A 19,293-nucleotide genomic window follows, 5' to 3' on the forward strand; every position below is an offset into this window, starting at 1 on the left:
TGTCGAAAGTCCAGCTTGTATTCTGTTGTGAAAGGTAGGACCTGGTCTTTCAGAGAGGAGCTTTCTATGGGGAATGAAGGAGTCCATCCCGCCATTTCTAGAGGAAAGGTGCACCTGTTTATTCATCACTAATAAGACTTCTCTCTTTTATGTTCTCTAGGGTATGTGCTTCTCCCTTGATCTGCTTGAAGCGCGTTCCCATGGTTAATGATCTGAATTTGCCAAGCACACTGACTCATTTCAGTGCTGTTTTTCTTTATGGAAGCTATTAGCAGGTCACTGCTCAGATGCTGGAAAATCTGTTTCAGGCTAATAGCGAGATGCACAAGTGCCTCTCCATGGTATATTTGCTACCTGTGCACACGTGTTCTGGCTTGATAGTTGGTAGAAAATCCCACAGAAATACGGGATGCAGCATCTATGTCGTTAGCAGTCAATTCCCAGTCAGCCTTTCATTAACACATACAACACTTCACCTTTTCTAGGATTTCTGCACAATGTGACTGAAGGAGGGTGAGAGGAAACACGCTGATGTGCAGAGAAAGGTGTTGATAACTAAGGAAATAAAATTCTTTCCAGGAGACACAGCATTCTTGCGGTAGAGGAGGTAGTAACGCAGGATAAGGAACTGTCTTGGAGCTGTGTATGAAAATCTGGTTCTCTGGCACAGAGTATTTTTTCTGAAAGTCAGTAACAAGGCTGTAGAGGAACTGGAATTTATGAAGGCAGTTCAGAAGAGAAGTAGCTGGACACAAGAAAGCCTTGAAGAAAACATGGATGGGGTTATTTTAGGTCTTAAGTTTTGACACCTCAAAAATACACTGTTACAGCAGACAGTAATTACTACAGGAGCAGTTCCTGCAGGTGCCTTTTCTTTGTTACGCTCAGGTAATATCCTTTTGCTTACAGATGGCTGCCTTCACATGCACACAGAGATTTTTAGTGTTTTCTTCAGTGTACAGACAAATTGTTTGAGAATGGATGAATGAAAAATAGAGATGGGTCCAAGCTTGGTTTTTATTTCTGAACTTCACCCTTTTTCAGAAAGGAGAAGAGAGGATCATGTGTCCTGGATGTGGCAGAACTTCTAGAAGAAAACAGTTCAAGGATATTTTCTTTTTATACACTGTTTCTATGGTTAAAAGCGATTTTTGATTTTTTTTCTCTTTCTGGAAATGATCTTTGAAAAGTCCTTTTGGGAACCAAACAGGAGAGCAAAGAAACAAAAAAACCCAGAACCACCCATCATTCACACCTCATTCATTTTGGAGAAAGGTCTAAGCTAGGCTTCTCCTAACTGGGACAATCCTAGGAGGAGATTTCAGGCGTGCAAAGATTCACAGCCCAAAGGGTGGATCTGAAGATCTTGGATGTCAATGCCTTTCCTTAGCAGGGAGAAAACGGAAAAGACAATCTTTGGATGCGCTTGCACAGGAAAGAAATATTACAGTTAATGTGTGTGCTGGGGTCTGAAAAATCTTTTCAGCATAAAGCAGTGCAGAGACAGTTTCCCGACAAGGAAAAAGGGACACTGAAGGATTTATTGTGTTGTGGTATTTCTTATGTAAGAGGTATTTGCATGGTAAAAAGAGAATGCAGATTTTATTCAGAATAAAGAGGACAGGATGAATGATGTTAATGAAGAGCTGATTGATGGAAGCAGGAGTTTGTCTACCATGCCACTCATATTTTCTGAACCCCAGCAATCATTTCATGGACATGTAAGTCAAATGATGGGTAGATTAATCCTTTGGCATGCTAAATTTGTGTAGAGAGTCTGCTGTGCCAAGATGGAGGTGGGATGAGTCCAGATCTGCTCCTACAGATGTTAGTTAGGTGCCTGTTCTCCCTATGCAGCTGAGAGAGCAGTTTCAGAGAGTGATTCAGCCCAGCTATGTGTTGCATTGCATTTTGGTATTACCTGTCTCTCTCCACACTGTATGGAAACGTGATACAGCACCAGCTTGGAGTTGCTCCATCCAGCCCTAGGTCCTTAAGCAGCCCACTCAGTTAGGAGTCCAGTTGCCATAAGCTCCCTGTTTTGCTCCACTGAATACAGGGGGGAGCCTAGACAAGGGGTGGATGGTAGTTTAGACGCCTCTCTATTTTTCTTGAATACAGGAAACCTCAGGATTAGTCGGTGGTACCCTTGACAGCTGGAGTTGTTCTGTTTATTTTTGTTCTTGTTCTAAGAATAAGACTGCTTGAATGGCTGTGTTAATAAATACGATGCTGAGTAGAGGCATGTGTTTTGCAGACTTTTTCTGTTATCTGATCCGGCTTCTCCACATCCTCCTTTTGTGACTAAGTCAAACCCACAGTCTGCCGAGTGTCTGCCAGGATAAGAACCCACCTGCCAGACTCGATGCCGTTAATCATTTCCTTATGTTGTTTATTTCAGCTAACATCTCTAAACATCATCTAGAAGGCCCTGACAAGAGCTTCTTGGGTAGAATCAGTGTCCTGGTTTCTCTTTGACATCTACTAGTGTAGTGTCGATGGCTATAACTGGTAGGACACAGCATCCCAAGCAGCTCTCTGTGATTTTGACAGAGCTTGAGGTTGCTTTAAGTCCCTTTTGTAGCTGATACAAATTTCTTACAAGAATTTTATTCTGCAGGGATCTTGGTCTTGTAAACCTCACCGTCAGAATGACAGCTTGAACTCAGGGACTGTTAAAAGCCAAGATTACGTGCTCTCACTTGAAGCCTAGCAATCAAGCCGACAGCGTAGGGGTTGCCTCGTGATACAGTATTATCAATTAACCACCTGTCAGGGATTTTCTGTGACTCAGAGAGGTAACGGCTGGCTGGCTGCTGCTTTCCAGGTAGTCCCTCATAATATGGTCATGCGTCCTCTGTCTTAGATAAAATCTAATCCTTGACGTTGCAAATGATTTGTGTTCGTTCTCATGATGTGATGCATGTCTGTGAGATGAGTCAGCCACACAAGTCATCATCACCAAGACAGCTGAAATTATGCCGTGCTGTAGAAGATACTGATTTAGTCACTATTATTGTTTTCTCTAATATATGGGAAGTCGACCATATGTTAATTATTTTGCTTCAGAACAGCCCCATTAAAATTTGAACTGGTGTTACTAGTGGCTAGAAAATCTCTTTCAGTCACGTGAAAATGCTGTGTGACCAGCAGACCTCATGATCCTGTGCTTGGGATGTAAATCCTTCAAAAGCTGATGTGCCAAATTGTGCCTTTCTTTCCTAAGTGAAAGATGGGACTCTTTAGTCTTCCATATTTATGATCAGTCTTGATTAGTTACGCGTATTTTCAGTTTCGCAGTTTGTGGACAAGCGGTTTTGCTTTACCTGAACTCGTAGAGGAATCTAATACAGGAAGACCATAATATGATATTTTAAGATTGCAGGGGGGGTGGTGGTTAAAGAACCTAGGTCTTCATCCTTGATGATGTTGTGAGATATGTGCCTCTAAACCCCCATTTTCTGAATTATAAAATCTGTACAATGCTCTCAATATTTAGTTCCCTGTGTTTTAGGGAGGCTTAAGATGAAAAATCCAACTCACCTGGGATTTAAAGGAAAACTGGAAAGATTTTTTCTTTTTAATTGTTGAATGGCTTCATGTGCAGAAATGGAGTATTATCTAACTGATTGGGATAATTTTAAAACATGATATGCCTGCACTGCATGAATAAATTTAACAATTTGGGACTTAATTGGGTAATGCAATTGCACTCACAGTCACTGCAACATTGTGGCAACAATTAGTGCATGTAAACTTGCTGCATTGTTGTGTATAGTTATGGTATTTAAGAATCTCATTTGTAATTAATTAGCCATCTTGTCTTCTAATTGCCAACCAAATTTGGATACCTTTTAGTAAGTGTCTTCAGTTTTTAAAAGCCCTGTAATTGTTACATTTGCTCAGGGTAATGTTACACAGTGGAGGGGGAGCCCAGGAGCATTTTGGCTTTGCAAGGATCTGAGTGTGTCACCTGCTAGACATAAAAAGCCTTAGTCTCTAAAAACTCTTGTGACGTGCTGCAGAAATATATGAATACGTGCTGAAGATAATCATCTTGTGTTCCCTTTTGTCCCCCTTATCCCCCAAAACTCAAAACCATCCAAATAAACCTTGCAAGAGTCCTCAGGAAAGCAGCTGAAAAGGTGTGTCTCAAAGCGAAACAAGAGAGGTGCTGTTGATAGCAATCTAAGCTTAAAAATCAAGACTCAGACACCCAAATTAGATGATTTTAAGAAAGAGGAAAGCTTTTCCCTCTGATCTTCATGCCTTTTAATTTCCCACGACTTCTCTCATTGTGTTTGTGAGGGGGTGGTACATAATTTGATGATGAAAAGTGCAGCTTTAGTTCAGATCCTGCTATGCTTTCGCCAGCTGAGACAGTTTCCTTTTGCTTATCTTAAAACAGGGACAACTGCTCCAAGCTTTTTATCACTGTCCTGCTTCTTCCTTCCTATTTCACCACCTGGTCCTCTGAAGTCCCTGCTGAAGCAGGGCTATTGAATGCTAATATTGAAAAACCCAAGCACCAAAATGTTTTCCCTAGCTTTCAAGTTCTTAATTTCAGTTGAATGATTGTTTTTTTTTTTTTCCCCCCAGTTTCTTTCAATTTTCCATAACCTTTTCAATAATAATCTGATCTTCTGGCAGGACTTCATATCAGCCACTTTTAGTTTCCTAAAAGTAAGCACACTGAATCGGTGACCCCGAAAACTTCTGGTACCTAAAGCTGAATGTTACAGTGCATGAATCAAGAGCTTTATTACTTTTAATAGAGAAAACAGTGACCTGCTATGAAAGATAGCCTGAAATAAAGGGACTGAAAACAGGTCTGCCCCCCTGCAGACTCCTTGGGATAGTCTTTTCCTTTGGTCATTCTTTCCAGCCTATAGCTCTCAAGTTTAACCACGGATGCTGTGAAATCCTCACTGGAAGATCGCCATGAGCAAAGTCCCTTTCTTTGTCACCTCTGGAACCTTGCTGTGAGTTTGCTCCCTGCTCATCTCTGCAGGCGTGGCCGTCTCTCTCTCCCTTTCCTGCCCATCCTCGAGAAACACACTCCATCGTTAAATCATCCCTCTCACCAGATATTGCAGAAAACTGCAGAGGAAATTATGTTGCCTTCGTGGCTGCTGCCTGGCCACACGTCTTCTAATAGAGCAAAGAAATACTGGACAAAGAAATCAAGTAGCTGTTCTGTTCTAAAGCTGTGAAGGTATTTTCATGTCATAGCATCTTTGCTATGTTGACAGTCCTGCTAACTGCTGGAAAAAAGCCATCCTTCAAGCTGAACTTTTATGTGGTACTTACATATGGTTAGTTTTCAATGGTTGATTCTCGCTCCGTGAGTTCAAACAGTAGTATTTCCTCTCCATTTTTTTTCATAATTATTTCAACATGGTATATCAGTGAAAAATAATAGCAAGGCTAGCTTTTTGTTAAAATACTATCATTAGAAATAGCTGTCTGAGTGTAATATAACCAATTTCCTCATGATAATTTCCTAAAAGTAATTTCAAAATATTCCTTCTACTTCTTCCTTGATCTTCCTCTCTCTGTGGGGCTTGGAAAATACTTTACTTGGCTTTTTCATTCTTCTTGTCTTACCATAGCCCAGTCTTGGGGTTTGCTTTTTGTTTTCATTGCTTAGACATCAAGAGGGAAACAAGCCCGAGGGCGGCAGCAGGGCCTTTGTTGCTGGGTTTGCGTGCAGAGCTCTGCCCAGATTGCCCAGAAGACCGCAGGATAAAAGGAGCTTCTCACATCTGTAGGGCTTTCTGGTCGGCAGTGTCTTCTGCCTCACAGTCGTTTTGGAGGTGATAATGTGCTGCTTCATTTGGGCCCCTTCCCCATCTACTGAGATGGTCTCTTCCTCCTTTTTGTACCCCTGCCTGCTGCCCCTGTCGCATACCCGCATGCCTGCGCTCCACAGACCTCCCTCTTGGCCCCAAGCCCCTTCCTGCTGATTACCTTCCATTTTTTATAGCTTCTCAGGCCACTCTTTGAGCACCGCCCCGCAGCAGTGTGTGTCCAACCCCTTTGAACTAGAATGCGGCAGCCAGTTTTTCTCTCGGGGTATGATCAGACCAATTAAAAACAGTGGGTCACTTCTACCAAGGCAACCTCAGTTTCAGGTGCCGGTAGACTGCAGAGACACAGCTGCCGCTTTATTGCCTTAACTCTGTCGCCAGGAATGGGAATTAGCAGCTGTATCGGTTAAAGGGTAATTCATGTTTTATGTCTCTTACTATCTTCAGACAAGAGAGAAGGAAAAATCTCAAATGTATAAGCATTTAGAAGGATCGCACATGTGAAGAGTCTAATATTTGCTTTTTCTTAACTCCTTTGACAAAGGAAAGAAGGTAGGAAAATAGTAATTTGTGTTCTGATTTGGAAAGTTCATTGGAGAAGGGGAAGAAATTGAGGAGAAATTATGTAACTAATTCAGAATCAGTGGTGTAAGCTATGAGCTGTTGATCACTGTTTTGTTATGCAGACATAGATTTCCATTATTATTTCTTCTTTTGGAAAAACAGAAATCCTGTCTCTGCTGTTATATACTTAATTAAGCACTGAGGCAAAAAAACACCCATAACAACACAATAACTCCCAAAACCACCAACAATAAAAAAAAAAACAACCAAAAAACCTGGTGGCATACAGATCTGTTCTTCAGATGGTGATGTTATTTTAAAATGTTTTTTAGAAAAGTTGTCCCATGCTGTAAATCTTGAATATGTTTGCTGAACTCTCAGACCTCTCCATGGAGTGGGTAGAAGAGGTTTGGTCTGCATTACAGACTGCAGCTGCTGTGGGAGTTGCAATGGGTTGTAGAAAGCTAGTGTTACGCTTGAAAGCACTTTCTTCACAAAATATTATATATATATTGTTAAGACCATCTAATATTCCTGGGAGAGGAAAACAAAATCCACAATGAAATTGAATAGTCAGTCTTTAAGAAGACTTCTGTTATTTGGAGCTTAAAAGTAACAGAAAACAGAGTATAGTAACGCAGACTCCTAGTGAGATTTTTTTAGCTATAAAATGTCAAAGCCTCTTCAAAATTTAGGAGTCAACTATTGCACAGCTTCAAAAATGGCTATCGTAATTTTAGGAAAACGTTATTACCGTACTCCTTGTAGATCAACATGTGGCGAGATGATTTCAGTGGAAATATGTGCCTACAGGCTATTTATTTTTTGTGTTTTGTTTAACACCACTTGGCATCTGAGATCAGGAAAGCTTAAACCAATTATGAGTTAGCTAGTGCAGCAAAAAATCATGATTGATACATGTACAACGCAGGGTCGATTCTTCTGGTAATGTTATTTTATTAAGGAGTGGAGCAAGGGGGAGAAGGACTTCATAGCATGGAATTAACACAGTGCTCTGACCACGTACAGATGGTTCCTCCCTCAGTGCAATCAGTGCAGGACGCACTGATTGCAGCGTGCAGACCTCGGAGAGGAGACGGCTGTGCGGTTGTTGCTAAGCCTATTTCCCTCTTCCCTTTGGCTTATTGGAGTATTTTATACAGTTGAATGATGGGAATTTAAAAATGAAAAAGTGCTGTTGAGTCAACTAGTCCATCTTGCAGCTAATGCAGGATTGTTCTCTGCGGATCTTTGTCCAGTTGGCTTTAGATGTGATTGGACTTCAGCCAGTTTCCTTTGGAAGATTATTCTACAATAGAATATACTTCATTATTAGGAATTTTTTCCCTGTCAGCCTAAATTTTACTTTGCTTAGTATAATCACATTACTCTTAGCTATAGTTTCCTGAAAAGCCCTATTAAAAAAAAAATCCTTGGCGTGTGCATCCTTCCAGAGCTTGTAGATAATTATCATATTTCTCTTTCAATAGTGGCTTTAGTCAAGCTATACATATTTAGTTATTTTAATATTTTCTCATAAATCAGTCTTCCTAGATAAATGATGACTCTTATTGCTGCTATCATTGATCTAAATCTCAAATTCTTCTATTTATAATTCAACAAGAAAAGGCTGGACTGAATAAAGACTTACAGATTAGATCATGGTGTCATTGAAAATCCATCCTTTGAACCCGTTTGTGACTTCGTACCTGTCTGAATGCCAGCTCTCCCGAGGCAGACTTCTGCAGTAAGATTTGTCTCAACTACCTTGAGTTATCTACGGTGTAAGTGCCTACATCAAAGCTACTCTCCCTAGATTCCTTGTATGATAATTGGAGCCTATAGCTGGGTGCAATTCATCTAAGCTGTTTTAGATATCCACATTAGGATGAGAGGAATTGAGCCCTAGGGGCACCTATTTCTCTCTCTTAAGGGTAGCCCAAAGTGATGAACTCAGATATTGATGTCTGCAGTTGGTGAGACAAATCCACCCTAGGTGCTGAAGTCTTAGAGATTGATAAAGAGCAGCTGTGCTGGACGACCACCTGATTTACATTGGTCAGTCCCTCAGCCCTGGACCTCAGACTTCCTTGGGTATTTAAAGGTGGGGTCTGCTGAATTTTCAGACATCATGATCCAGGAAGTGAGAAGTCTTGGTTCTCTCCATGACAATGCCACCACAGCTTGGAGACAGCAGAGAGGTGCTTTGGCAGTCAGAGAGGCTTAGTGGATTGTGTGTGCTGAGACCATTCCTAACATGTTTGAACAGCATTGAATTCGACACAGAAGTGTGGTGGTTACACTGAAAAACAGCGGGGTGGGTAAAATTGCCTTTTGCATAGACGTAGAATCAGAGAATCACAGAATATCTCAAACTGGAAGAGACCCATAAGGATCATAGATTCAAACTCCCTGCTCCTTGCAGGACTATCTAAAATTAAACCGCATAACTAAGAGCGTTGTCCAGATGCTCCTTGAGCTCTGACAGGCCTGGTGCCATGACCGCTTTCCTGGGGAGCCTGTTCCAGTGACCAGCCACGCTCTCAGTGAAGAACACTTTTCCAATGTCCAATCTGAACCGAAGCAGGTGCAGCATTTACCTAGAGAGTAGGCGGCCTATATGCCAGATAAATTGGTTTTCACGTCTCTTGGGGATAGAGCAAGTCTATCGTCAACGTCTTTCACTTTCCAGGGTCTCTAAAAAGATGGCTCTTACATGACAGATGCCTACTGCTCTCCCCTCCTTTCTTAGATATTTGTTCTCCACTGACAGCTTAGTGCTCACAATCCTCACTGCAGCCCTAGGCAGATGCCTGCTCAGATGCATTTCTTGCCTCTTGGCTAGCCGTAGGTTGTTGTTTGTTCTCCATGCAGATACAATCATTCCTGGTTTATACAGGAGAAACTAGGAAAAGAAATCAGCGTCTGCCTTTTGTTCATTAGTAAAAAAATAAGTTATGTGTATTGTCCCAGTGGACGGTTACCTTCTGTCAGACTTTCTGACAAAATATGCTAAGCCTCTATTCCCTATAATTTCTATATATTATCCAGGAAAAAACTTTGTTCTAAATGCGTTTGGAGGGCAAACACCAGGGAAGGAGGAGAGCTGTTGAAATTGAAGGATAATATCAGCACAAGGTAATAAGTTTATTAATTAGTCCTGAATGAATTGAGACTTAAGAAATTTTTCAGACTTCCCAGGAGGTGAAGTTCTGGAATAAACTCCAAATGCACTAGTTGAGTAGAAAACCAAAATAACTTGAAGATAGAATTTGGTAAATTTAGGGAAGGTTTTGTTGGTGGATTCTGCTGTTTGCTACCGTGATGGCAAATTTGATGACATTGATGCCAGAAGGTCCCAGTCTGAGAGGTCAGTGTAAGAAATTCCTGACTGTTGCCAGACCCTAGGGGTTGGGGTTGTCAGCTGCCTTCCCAATAATATTGGGGACATTGGTCTTGATTTTTTGTGGTTGGTGTTAGGAAGGGATTGTGTGGTGAGCATGTGTGTCTGTGGGACAGATCCTGTGTGGTCCTCATGCACAAAGCAAGATCGGAAAATCAGACAAGACCCAGTTTGTCTCTCTGAGTAGTATAGTAGTAGCATATTCCTTCAGTGCTACAGCCCCACACCGTACCCAGACTTTTCCCAGCTGAAGCCTGTGCTGAAAGCTTGCCAGGCAGCAGGGTTCTGCTCCTAATTCACAGTAAATGGAACAAAATGCAGCTATCCTCATCATTCATACAGACACGCAACCCTCAGAGACTACAGGCCTACCACAGCATACAATGCTTCATCTTGATGCTAGCAGACACAGTACAGGGTTGTCTGTTCGGACATTTAACTTTGAAGCATCACCATACTGAAGATGAGAAGGACTTGCAGGAGCGTGTGTTGGGCAGGGGTATTATTTTTAGTTACCTTTCCTTAAATTTGCTGTGCTTTCCTAATACTGTTTTATCATCACTCTGGTGAAGTAATTCTGCCACTAGCCCGTCTGCTAATAATCCATATCTTGAAAAACTGTTCCTCATTATTTCTGACTTTTCAGAGAATGACATCTTGGTGCCTGTTCTCCACTTCTAACAGGACACACGGCTGACTGCTTAGACAGGCTTCCTAGACTCCTCTCAGGTTGTTTGATCCTGCTTCTCTCCAGCTTCCATATTCTCTCCTGAGACAAGAGGGAACATTGGCCTTTCTTTTCTGTAATGCTAAAAATAAGGTGAGGAAACAGCTGTGAATTGCAGCTGGTCCCCATTACAATAGGTGTCCATTTCAAGGAGGGCATGATGGTCCTCTTGTTTCTTCTATGGATATTGTTTGACCCACCTATGATTTCTGAGGCTGGACTTGATTGGCGGCTAGTTCTGAATGGTTCCTCCTTTTATGCAGGAATGAGGTATCATGATCTTCAGATATTGTGGTGCTAGATGTTATTTAACAGGACAGCTGAATATCATGGGTGTGCTGAACTTACCGGTGATGTCCTCGACAGGTCTCACTCTTGAAAAATACGATCTATATTCAACTTACTGAAACCCCTTTCTACATTCCGTGTGATTATCTGAACAGGGTTTTCCCAGCAGTTGTCACTGTAGTTAAAGAAGCGACGGATTAGAGATTTATTGCATCTGTTGCATTCAGCTGCTGATCCAGTCTTTCACTGGGATGAAATAGAGCAGCTTAGTGCTTCTGCCTTTCTTTTAAAAGAAAAAAATAAAGTAGTATGTATTTCCTTACACAGTTTCTGTTCCAACCTCCAGACTACAATGATGGCAGCACATTTCTGCATATCAGAGACCCTCTGCAGAGATGCAACGAGGTAGCTTAGGCTCCGTGTTGTCAAACCAAAAACAGTGGCCGTGTGGTGTGCCTCTTCTGCTGGTGTCGGGCAGGTGAGGACCCTTTCCGTTCAGAAGTGCCCGTCATGGTAAAGTTGCTCAATGCTTTGTACTTCACAGAAAGATTTCAGGCTGGGAGTCTTTGCACCATGGACGCTGCTTTTGAGAGACTTTTGAGCAGTGAGTCCTTTCTCACATTTTATCACAGATGAGGGAAAGAGGGCATTTTCAGCCTTTAGAAATTACCTTTCTTTGAGTAGAAGAAGGTGTGCATTCTTATAAACCTCCTCATTTTTCTTTTCCCTCTTTTTCAACAGGGAACATGGGTTTGTACTAGCTTGCCCAGAAGAAAAATCAAAGAAAGGATTTCACTTTCTAGCCTACTTCGCTGTCAGGATGGTCCCAGAACCACTTGCTGTTATTGGTTACGCTGCTGTCCAGTATAGGTACTTTGCCCGTAACAGTGATGGGTGAATACCCTCACTGCGATGGGTGGCAGAAGTCTGCTAGTGGGGAGGGACGTGGGACTGAGTGGACTGGCTCTGCTTCCTGCCTATTTCATTAAAGCAGTGCACCCTGTCTTTAAACAATGGTGTTCCCTGATGGAAAAAAACCCAAAGCAATGGGTTAAAAATATGTTTTATTGCATTATCACATAGCACACTCCATTGCACACAGCGTGACTGTAATTTTATCAATGACGGTGTGCAGGTTACCGTACTTTATTGAAGCTGTTTTATTAGACTGAAACTGAGATCTGTACAGGAGGCTCTTTTTTTTACCCTGGAATCTATTAGATGTTGCATCTTAGGGGAGCTGTAAGAAGGTTGACTCCCAAGAATAATCTGTTCCTCCCTGTTTCAGGGAAAAGTTAGTGTGTTTTAATTTTGTTTACTATAATTTGTATAATTTCTTATGGGTTCAGGAGATAGCAGAGGAGGTGTGAGATGGAGCTTCCTTAATTTGCCTTTATTAACTATATCAACCGCAAATCTGTTGGCCTCAGTGTACAGTCGAAAGGGGAGACACTTTTCTGTACTTGTAGATTGATGTTAAAAAGAACGAATTTAAAATAGTTGTGGTAATGATGGAACCTGAAAGAGTTACTGTGAGAAATGAGGTGTAATAAAGAAAAGCTTGGCACGTTCATTTATTCCCAGATTTCAGCCAGATAACCCACCATCTTGCCAGTCTGAATACAAAAAAAGATGTAAAAATGAGAACAACTTGCTTTGTTAAATATTTCTACCTGGCACCTAAAAACGATATAGAGTGTTAAAGACATCACCCCTTAATTGTCAGTGATACAAACCGAATTCTGAAAAAAGCTATGAACACTTACTCTAACATATATTCATTTGCAGAGAAATAGAAATATTTTCCACAGTGCCTGGCACATACTGAATATTCAGTGTAACAGAATGGAAGGGATTTTACAGGTTAATGCCTTTAAAATGAGGAGATCACAATACATTTCTGACATGGTATTTTAACTCAGACTCTTATTTTACAGTGTAGTTAATTCTCAATGCAGAAACTGTACTCCCGGGGTGCAGAGATTTGAGAGTGCTGCATTGAGTACTGCCCAACTTAGTAATTTTGCCTAAGGCACTGAGCAAAACCTTGTGTCTGGCTTTGATAGTAACAGCAATTACTTCTGTAGTAATGTGAAACATATAACGGATGATATAGGATAGGAAGTGAAACTTGTTTGTTTATTAGACTACTGTTTTGGAGAGGGGAAAATTTTTCTTGTAAGATTCTCAGCTAGCATTCGTACCATATTCACACTGGAGATTTTTCTCCTAGCATAATGTAACCAAGAATCACCCAAGAAAGTGTCATTAGAGGGTGTTTGTGGGTTTTCTTTTTGCGGTTCCAGCAGGAGAGTTCCTTTGATTTCCTGTGAAGACTTGAATTCTGTAGAATGGGATGGACACCCTCCAGCTGGAGAGTTGTAGGCTAAATAAATAGCGTGTAAGTAAAAGAACTGGCAGAATGCACCCTGGACCTTGTCCATCAAGTACTCCAGAGGAATGTGACTGAAGGGAAGATGAAGAGGCCAGACAAATTGTGTTCTGTATCTGTAGTCTGTGGATGATGGAGGGTGCTGAAGGTGTAAGGACTGGTCGAAAACTATAAATTATCAAGAGTCGCCTTTATGTTAGTACACATGATGGTCTGAGGACTTTTTTTCAAAGGATGACTAGAAGCTGTATTCAAAAACAAAGAGTGCAGAATCAGTGATATAATTGGTCTCAGCCTCAAGGCATCACTAGCTGTACCTGAGCTCCTCTGACAGATCTTTTCAGGAAAAAAAGGGTCTTCAGAAGGAGATAATCATCGTACTTCACAGTCCTCTTTCACACCTGCTCAGCCTGAGTAGTAAGGCCAAGATCCAGAAACTCTATACTTTATAGTTTCTGATGCGCTTACTATGCCTTGTTCTTTTCCACGTGTTATTTTAAAAGTAAAAAATTAGAGAAGTTCTATTTATTTTTCCATAAATTCGTAAAGGGTGATTGTGGGTTTCAGCTTCTTTGACAAAACACTGGAAATGCTTTTTTTTTTTCTTTCTTTCTTTTTTAAAGTAAGTTAGTGAAAAGAACGTTCAGTTGTCAGGGTGAAAAACGTCTAGAAAATGTTTTTTTCATCAAAAATCATTTTAGCTCATAAGCCATTCTTTCCTTAACTTGATGGAAAAAAATGATCAGATCTCTAGATCAATAATGCTCAAAACAGCAACAGCAGTGATCATCCTGGATGCATGTTGTTTTCTGATGTGCTTTCATATCTGAGCAGTTCCTCATGCTGTAAATATCAGCCTGACTTACACTTAGGCTTCAACCTCACATCAAGCAACGGCGAAAAAAATAGGGACTGTTTAAATGCAGCAAGGCTTGGAAATAACAATTTTTTTTTAAATGCCAGCATGTCAAAACATTGAAGGAAAATATTGAAGTGTACCAGTATGCTTCCAGTTTGTCTGTTGCTGAATGCTTTTTCTATTGAATAATCACATCTTCTAGGGTCTAAAGCGGTGGTTCGTTGTATGGAATGCGTTGCTGCCATGCTACAAGGCATGGAAAAAAAAAAGAGATTGAAATTATCTGGAGGAAACCAAATCACTTTATTTCAAAGACAAATTAGATTGATCTATCTTACTGTTCTCTATAGATTTCATAAGCACATTACTTGCTGAAGTGGTATCAGGCATTTTATATATTATAGCAATTTGCATACGTTCATTAAGCTGTACTTTGTAAAGCTTTCTGACAGGGGCATTTGATGAATCCTTTCATGAACCGCATTATTTCTTTATGCAGAGCAATCTGTTAAATTATGCCTTTGTCCTTCAGCATGTCAGAATCAGTAAATGAAGCTGATATTATTAACTATGGGAGGGTTTGGGGGGTTTTTGATGTTTGCAGAATATGGCATAAATGTGAAGGGGAGAACGTGTTTGTACAAGTGAGGGCTGGTGTTATCAAAGATAGAAAGTGTGCTACAAGTGAAAACTTTCCCTGGCGTCTTTTAGCAGCTCTATGAGTTTTTTTTGAACAGTCGGATGGGTGTTATTTCCAAAATAAATACTGCTAATGTTGTGCACGGCAAATCATGTGCTTATAATTACATATAATTGTTCTTATCTTTGGCTGCAAACGTTCTGTCACAGAGCTGTCTCAGCCATGCAATAATTCATTATGTTTCTCTATAAATCTGTCATAAGAAATTCTGAGGTCAACAGTCCCTTGAGATGTGTCTTTGAGCAAGATTTCATGTGTTACTGCGTTAGTAGAATTTTACACCCGGATGGTGTTTTGGAGGTTACTTTTACGACACAAGTTTTGCTGGACCTGACAATTCACCTCTTGAATCTGCTACCCATCATGAAGGTCACTTGGGTGAAGATGTTACAGCTGAGGAACAGCGTGCATTTAGGTGGTTAGCATGCTTCAATCGATGGATGGTAATTCTGGTTGAAGTGTGGTAACACAAGTGCTTGTAGTCAACTGTAGAGGCCTTGCAAATGAAAATAAAACACACAGCCATAAAAGTGGGTAAGACATGAGGGAGATATATGTGAGGGGAAAGGATAGCCTAGGGAATGAATCACAGAATCATTAAGGTTGGAAAAGACCTGTAAGATTATAAAGTCCAACTGTCAACCCAACACCACCATGCCTGCTAAACCATGTCCCGAAGTGCCATATCCACACATTATTTGAACACCTCCAGGAATGGTGATTCCATCACTTCTCCGGGCAGCCTATTCCAATGCCTGACCACTCTCTCAGTAAAGAAATTTTTCCTACTATCCAATCTAAACCTCCCCTGACGCAACTTGGGGCCATTCCCTCTTATCCTATTGCTAGTTACTTGGGAGAAGAGACCAACACCCACCTCACTACAACCTCCTTTCAAGTAGTTGTAGAGAGCGATAAGGTTGCCTCAAGGGGAGCAGTGGATAGGGAAGTGCTGATCTCCTTTCTCTGGTGACCAGCAATAGGACACGAGGAAATGGAATGAAGCTGCATCAGGGGAAGTTCACATTGGACATTTGGAAAAGGTTCTTCACTGAGAGGGTGTTTGGTCACTGAAACGGGCTCCTCAGGGAAGTAGTCACAGCACCAAGCCTGTCAGAGCTCAAGGAGCGTCTGGACAATGCTCTTAGTCATACGGCTTAGTTTTAGGTAGTCCTGTGAGGAGCAGGGAGTTGGACTTGATGATCCTTATGGGTCCCTTCCAACTTGAGATACTCTGTGATTCTATGTGGAAAAGGTCTTTCAAGGCCAACTGATGAAGAAGGATGTGCAGAAAAAATGGAGGACATTGCTGTAGAGAATGGAACAGGTGGCCCAGAGAGATAGTGGACTCTTCTTCTCTGGAGATACTCAAAACCCACCTGGACGAGGTCTTGTGCAACCTGCTCTAGGTGGCCTGGCCTTGGCAGTGGGGTTGGACCAGATGATCCCTAGAGGTCCCTTCCAACCCCTGCCATTCTGTGATTCTGTGAAAACAGAGGGCAAACTTTGGCCACCCCCTGATCTTGCAGATTTTTATCGGTATTACCTAGTAAATAGCTCCCACTGCTTTTAGAGGTGATATCTGGCTGATTTTCACATTAACTTTAATGGCATTCTCTTTGTGATTTCTCTACACCTTATTGTGGAAATCTCTTTTGGGGAATTGAGTAGGAAATGCAAAAGGCAGAGATGTAGTGGTGTTACTTGTGCCTCTGTGATGGAATCTGAGCTTCTGAGCCTGGCTTGTCTGCTGTTGACATCAACAGCAGGAATGGCAGCATAGTGCATAGAATAAATAATCCTAGAAGTTGTCATGTTTATAGAGATTGCCTGAAAATATGTAGAGAAGACTAGTGAGGGATTTCTGTACTTCTTGTTCTTGCACATGAAAGTAGGCGACAGCTACAAATCAACGAACTGTTGCTTTTGTAAGAAGAATTGGCAGAATCTTTCATGCTGGATAAAAATTTCTGCTGCTTCTGTTTCTCAGTGCAAGCCTTATCTTTCTGTCTGATTATCTTGCAAAAAATGAGCAGTGAAATAATTATCCATGCTGATATTTACATTTTGTTTCTCTGCTTGAAAGTTGCCAGCTCACAGAAGGGAACAGAGGGAGTCTAGGACTCCTTTGGTGGGCCGAGCCTTTGGAGAAGAAAATGCCTGCTCTACAGCTGGAGCACCTTGGTGCTTCCAGCCAGGTGACCATTGATGCATAGTGGGTGTAGGCCGTTCTATACTGATTCGTCTTAACTCTGCTGGAGTGATTCATTTTGCCTACATTGGGAATCATGCGGTGGGTACCAGTGGCGCAGCTGCAGGCAAAAGCTCAGGCAAAAGAAAAGAAAGAGGCAAGACTATTTTTAATGTGGACTCTTAATTATTTTTTTCCAAGAGCTATGGCTGTCTAGCAGCACTGTGTGGAACAGTGTGTCCTGTTGCAGAATTCATAGATGCTAGTGGTGCCACAGAAATACTCAATACAGCATCTACTCACGATGGTGAAGCTGGTGTGGTCAACTCGGAAGTCATTGTCCAGAGAAAAGATCAGATCAAGTGCATTTGGACACTTTTTCCTCTTTTTTTTTTTTTTCCTCCTTTGTGTCTTTCCTTGGTCTTCTGAGCCTGTTTCTTTCTCCCAATGCATGCTCCTCCTCTTTTTTGCTTGCTGAAGCACTTTAGACTTATCAACTGTGTTATGCTCAGGGTGACTGTGCGAGAATCAACAGGAAAATTTACAGAGACTCTAGGACTAATTGCGATTAGGTGTTATACACATGCTTACAACAATGTACATCTAGAATTTCACACCTGTAGTAGAACTGCCATGTTCAGCACTTTTGGACAAGAAAGAGGTAATGCACATAACGATGTCCTTGATTTTTTCATGTGGTTTCCCTATTCATGCCACTGTCTTGCTGCTAACTAAAGGCAGAATATTGCTTAAATGCACATAGGGATGCTTGTGGTTTCATAATACATTTATGTTTTCTGCTATGCCATCGGCAGTTTTGCATATTCAATATGTTGGTTTTGTTCTTTCATTACAGATAGTTGTAGTAAAATTGCTATTTGAAAATTTGATGTGTTTTCAGAGTTTTCTACAAATCTTGAACTCGTCTGAATCTACACAGTATTATATATATCTTAAATTTAATAACCTAGAAATTATCATACCATTGTTTTACTCACCCACAACACATTTCCTGTGATGCACAGCTTTAGAAGGACTGGATCATAAACTCATTTCCAAACAGTAATTTTGCACAATGTTTTGTTTGTTTTGTATTCTTAGGCCTTATACCTTTAGTGACTTTTAACAACATATATTATCTCCTTTTCAGATCTCGAGCTCTGAACTTAAAGCAATTCTTGGTTATATGCTTCTTGGAACCTGGAGAATACCTGCAATAAACAGGTACATGTAATGGATATATTCATGTTTTGTGTTTGGTGATTCGGAGAGTGCGTGAGTTTTGTTGACGGTTTAATGCTGAACTTCTTAAAGCTCTTGATAAAGCTCAGCTGCCATGAATGGGACAGTATGATGGATCTTGGCTAGCTGAATTTTCAGTAGCACACGTGGTATTTGTGTGGCAGAAATTGGGAAGGGTGTGATGCTCACAGCTCCTCAGAGAGAAATGTGTAGCCAAACTTACAAATTTAACTTCAGACTGAACAATAAGGTGAGTCTCCAGGAGCAAGTAAGAAGTTTTGAAGGTAAAATCAGTGAGTTGGAAGAAGTAGCTTTACTCCTGTTCTCCCTGTACTTGAGACTGTATGTTTTTGTCTGTGTTTGCTTTGGTTTTCTTTGCAACTGCTAAAAACAGTAAAGGTACGAAAGTGACTGAGTACTAGGAAGAAAATGTCCATAAAGGTTGAAATCTTGGGTACATTGAAGTTCCTGGAAATTTTCTCAAGTATTTCAGTGAAGCTAGTATCTTACTTGGAACATTTACAGAAAGTATTCAGGCAGTTTCAGAAATACATTCTTGCATATAACGAAGCAATTTTTGGCTGATTTCTTTTTTAAACGTCAGGTCACACTTTATGATGCTTGAAACTGCTGAGCTCCTGGCAGCGGAGAAAAGGAAAAGAAAAGATTTAGAAGATTTTATTCTTTTGAAAGAGTTTCTAGACCTAGACAATTTTTTGAGTATCAGCTCTAAAGAGGAAAAGGTTTCTTGAATACACGGATACAACAATTGAACTTACCTTAATCTTTATGAGAAACTTTGAAGAGATTTATAATGGGGGAGAGGTTGAATTCTTTTTATGAATAAAATCTGTGACCAGTTTTTGGTGTAGAAGACCCTTCAACAAAAATGGGGTTTCACAGAACATGGCTTGTTCTGTAAGAATCAGAACGCAAATTATTTTCATAGTGTGTGTCAGCGGTAGGTCCCAAGATGTCTCGCAAAAGCTGAAGAAGAATCATTGTCTCCGTTTCATGTATGGGATCAGGTACCTGCCTGGATCACTTAACATATGATTGTCCTACTACTGGATCTCCTGGATGTTCAGACTGGTCTCCAGGCCTGTTGGAGGACCCT

The 19,293-nt window shown here is 41.0% G+C and overlaps 1 protein-coding gene across 4 annotated transcripts in view; it reads left to right on the top strand.

Annotated features, from left to right (window-relative positions):
* The window catches only part of ENOX1 (ecto-NOX disulfide-thiol exchanger 1), a 380,777-nt gene that overhangs the window by 56,844 nt on the left and 304,640 nt on the right, over positions 1 to 19,293 (top strand). For all 4 annotated transcript variants that reach the window (XM_075432297.1, XM_075432138.1, XM_075432365.1 and 1 more), the window contains exon 2: positions 18,085 to 18,158. The gene's annotated coding sequence lies outside the window, so the exon portion shown is untranslated. The remainder of the gene's footprint in view (positions 1 to 18,084; positions 18,159 to 19,293) is intronic.

The sequence above is a fragment of the Opisthocomus hoazin genome, chromosome 1 (genome assembly GCF_030867145.1).
Source record: "Opisthocomus hoazin isolate bOpiHoa1 chromosome 1, bOpiHoa1.hap1, whole genome shotgun sequence".
NCBI lineage: Eukaryota > Metazoa > Chordata > Aves > Opisthocomiformes > Opisthocomidae > Opisthocomus > Opisthocomus hoazin.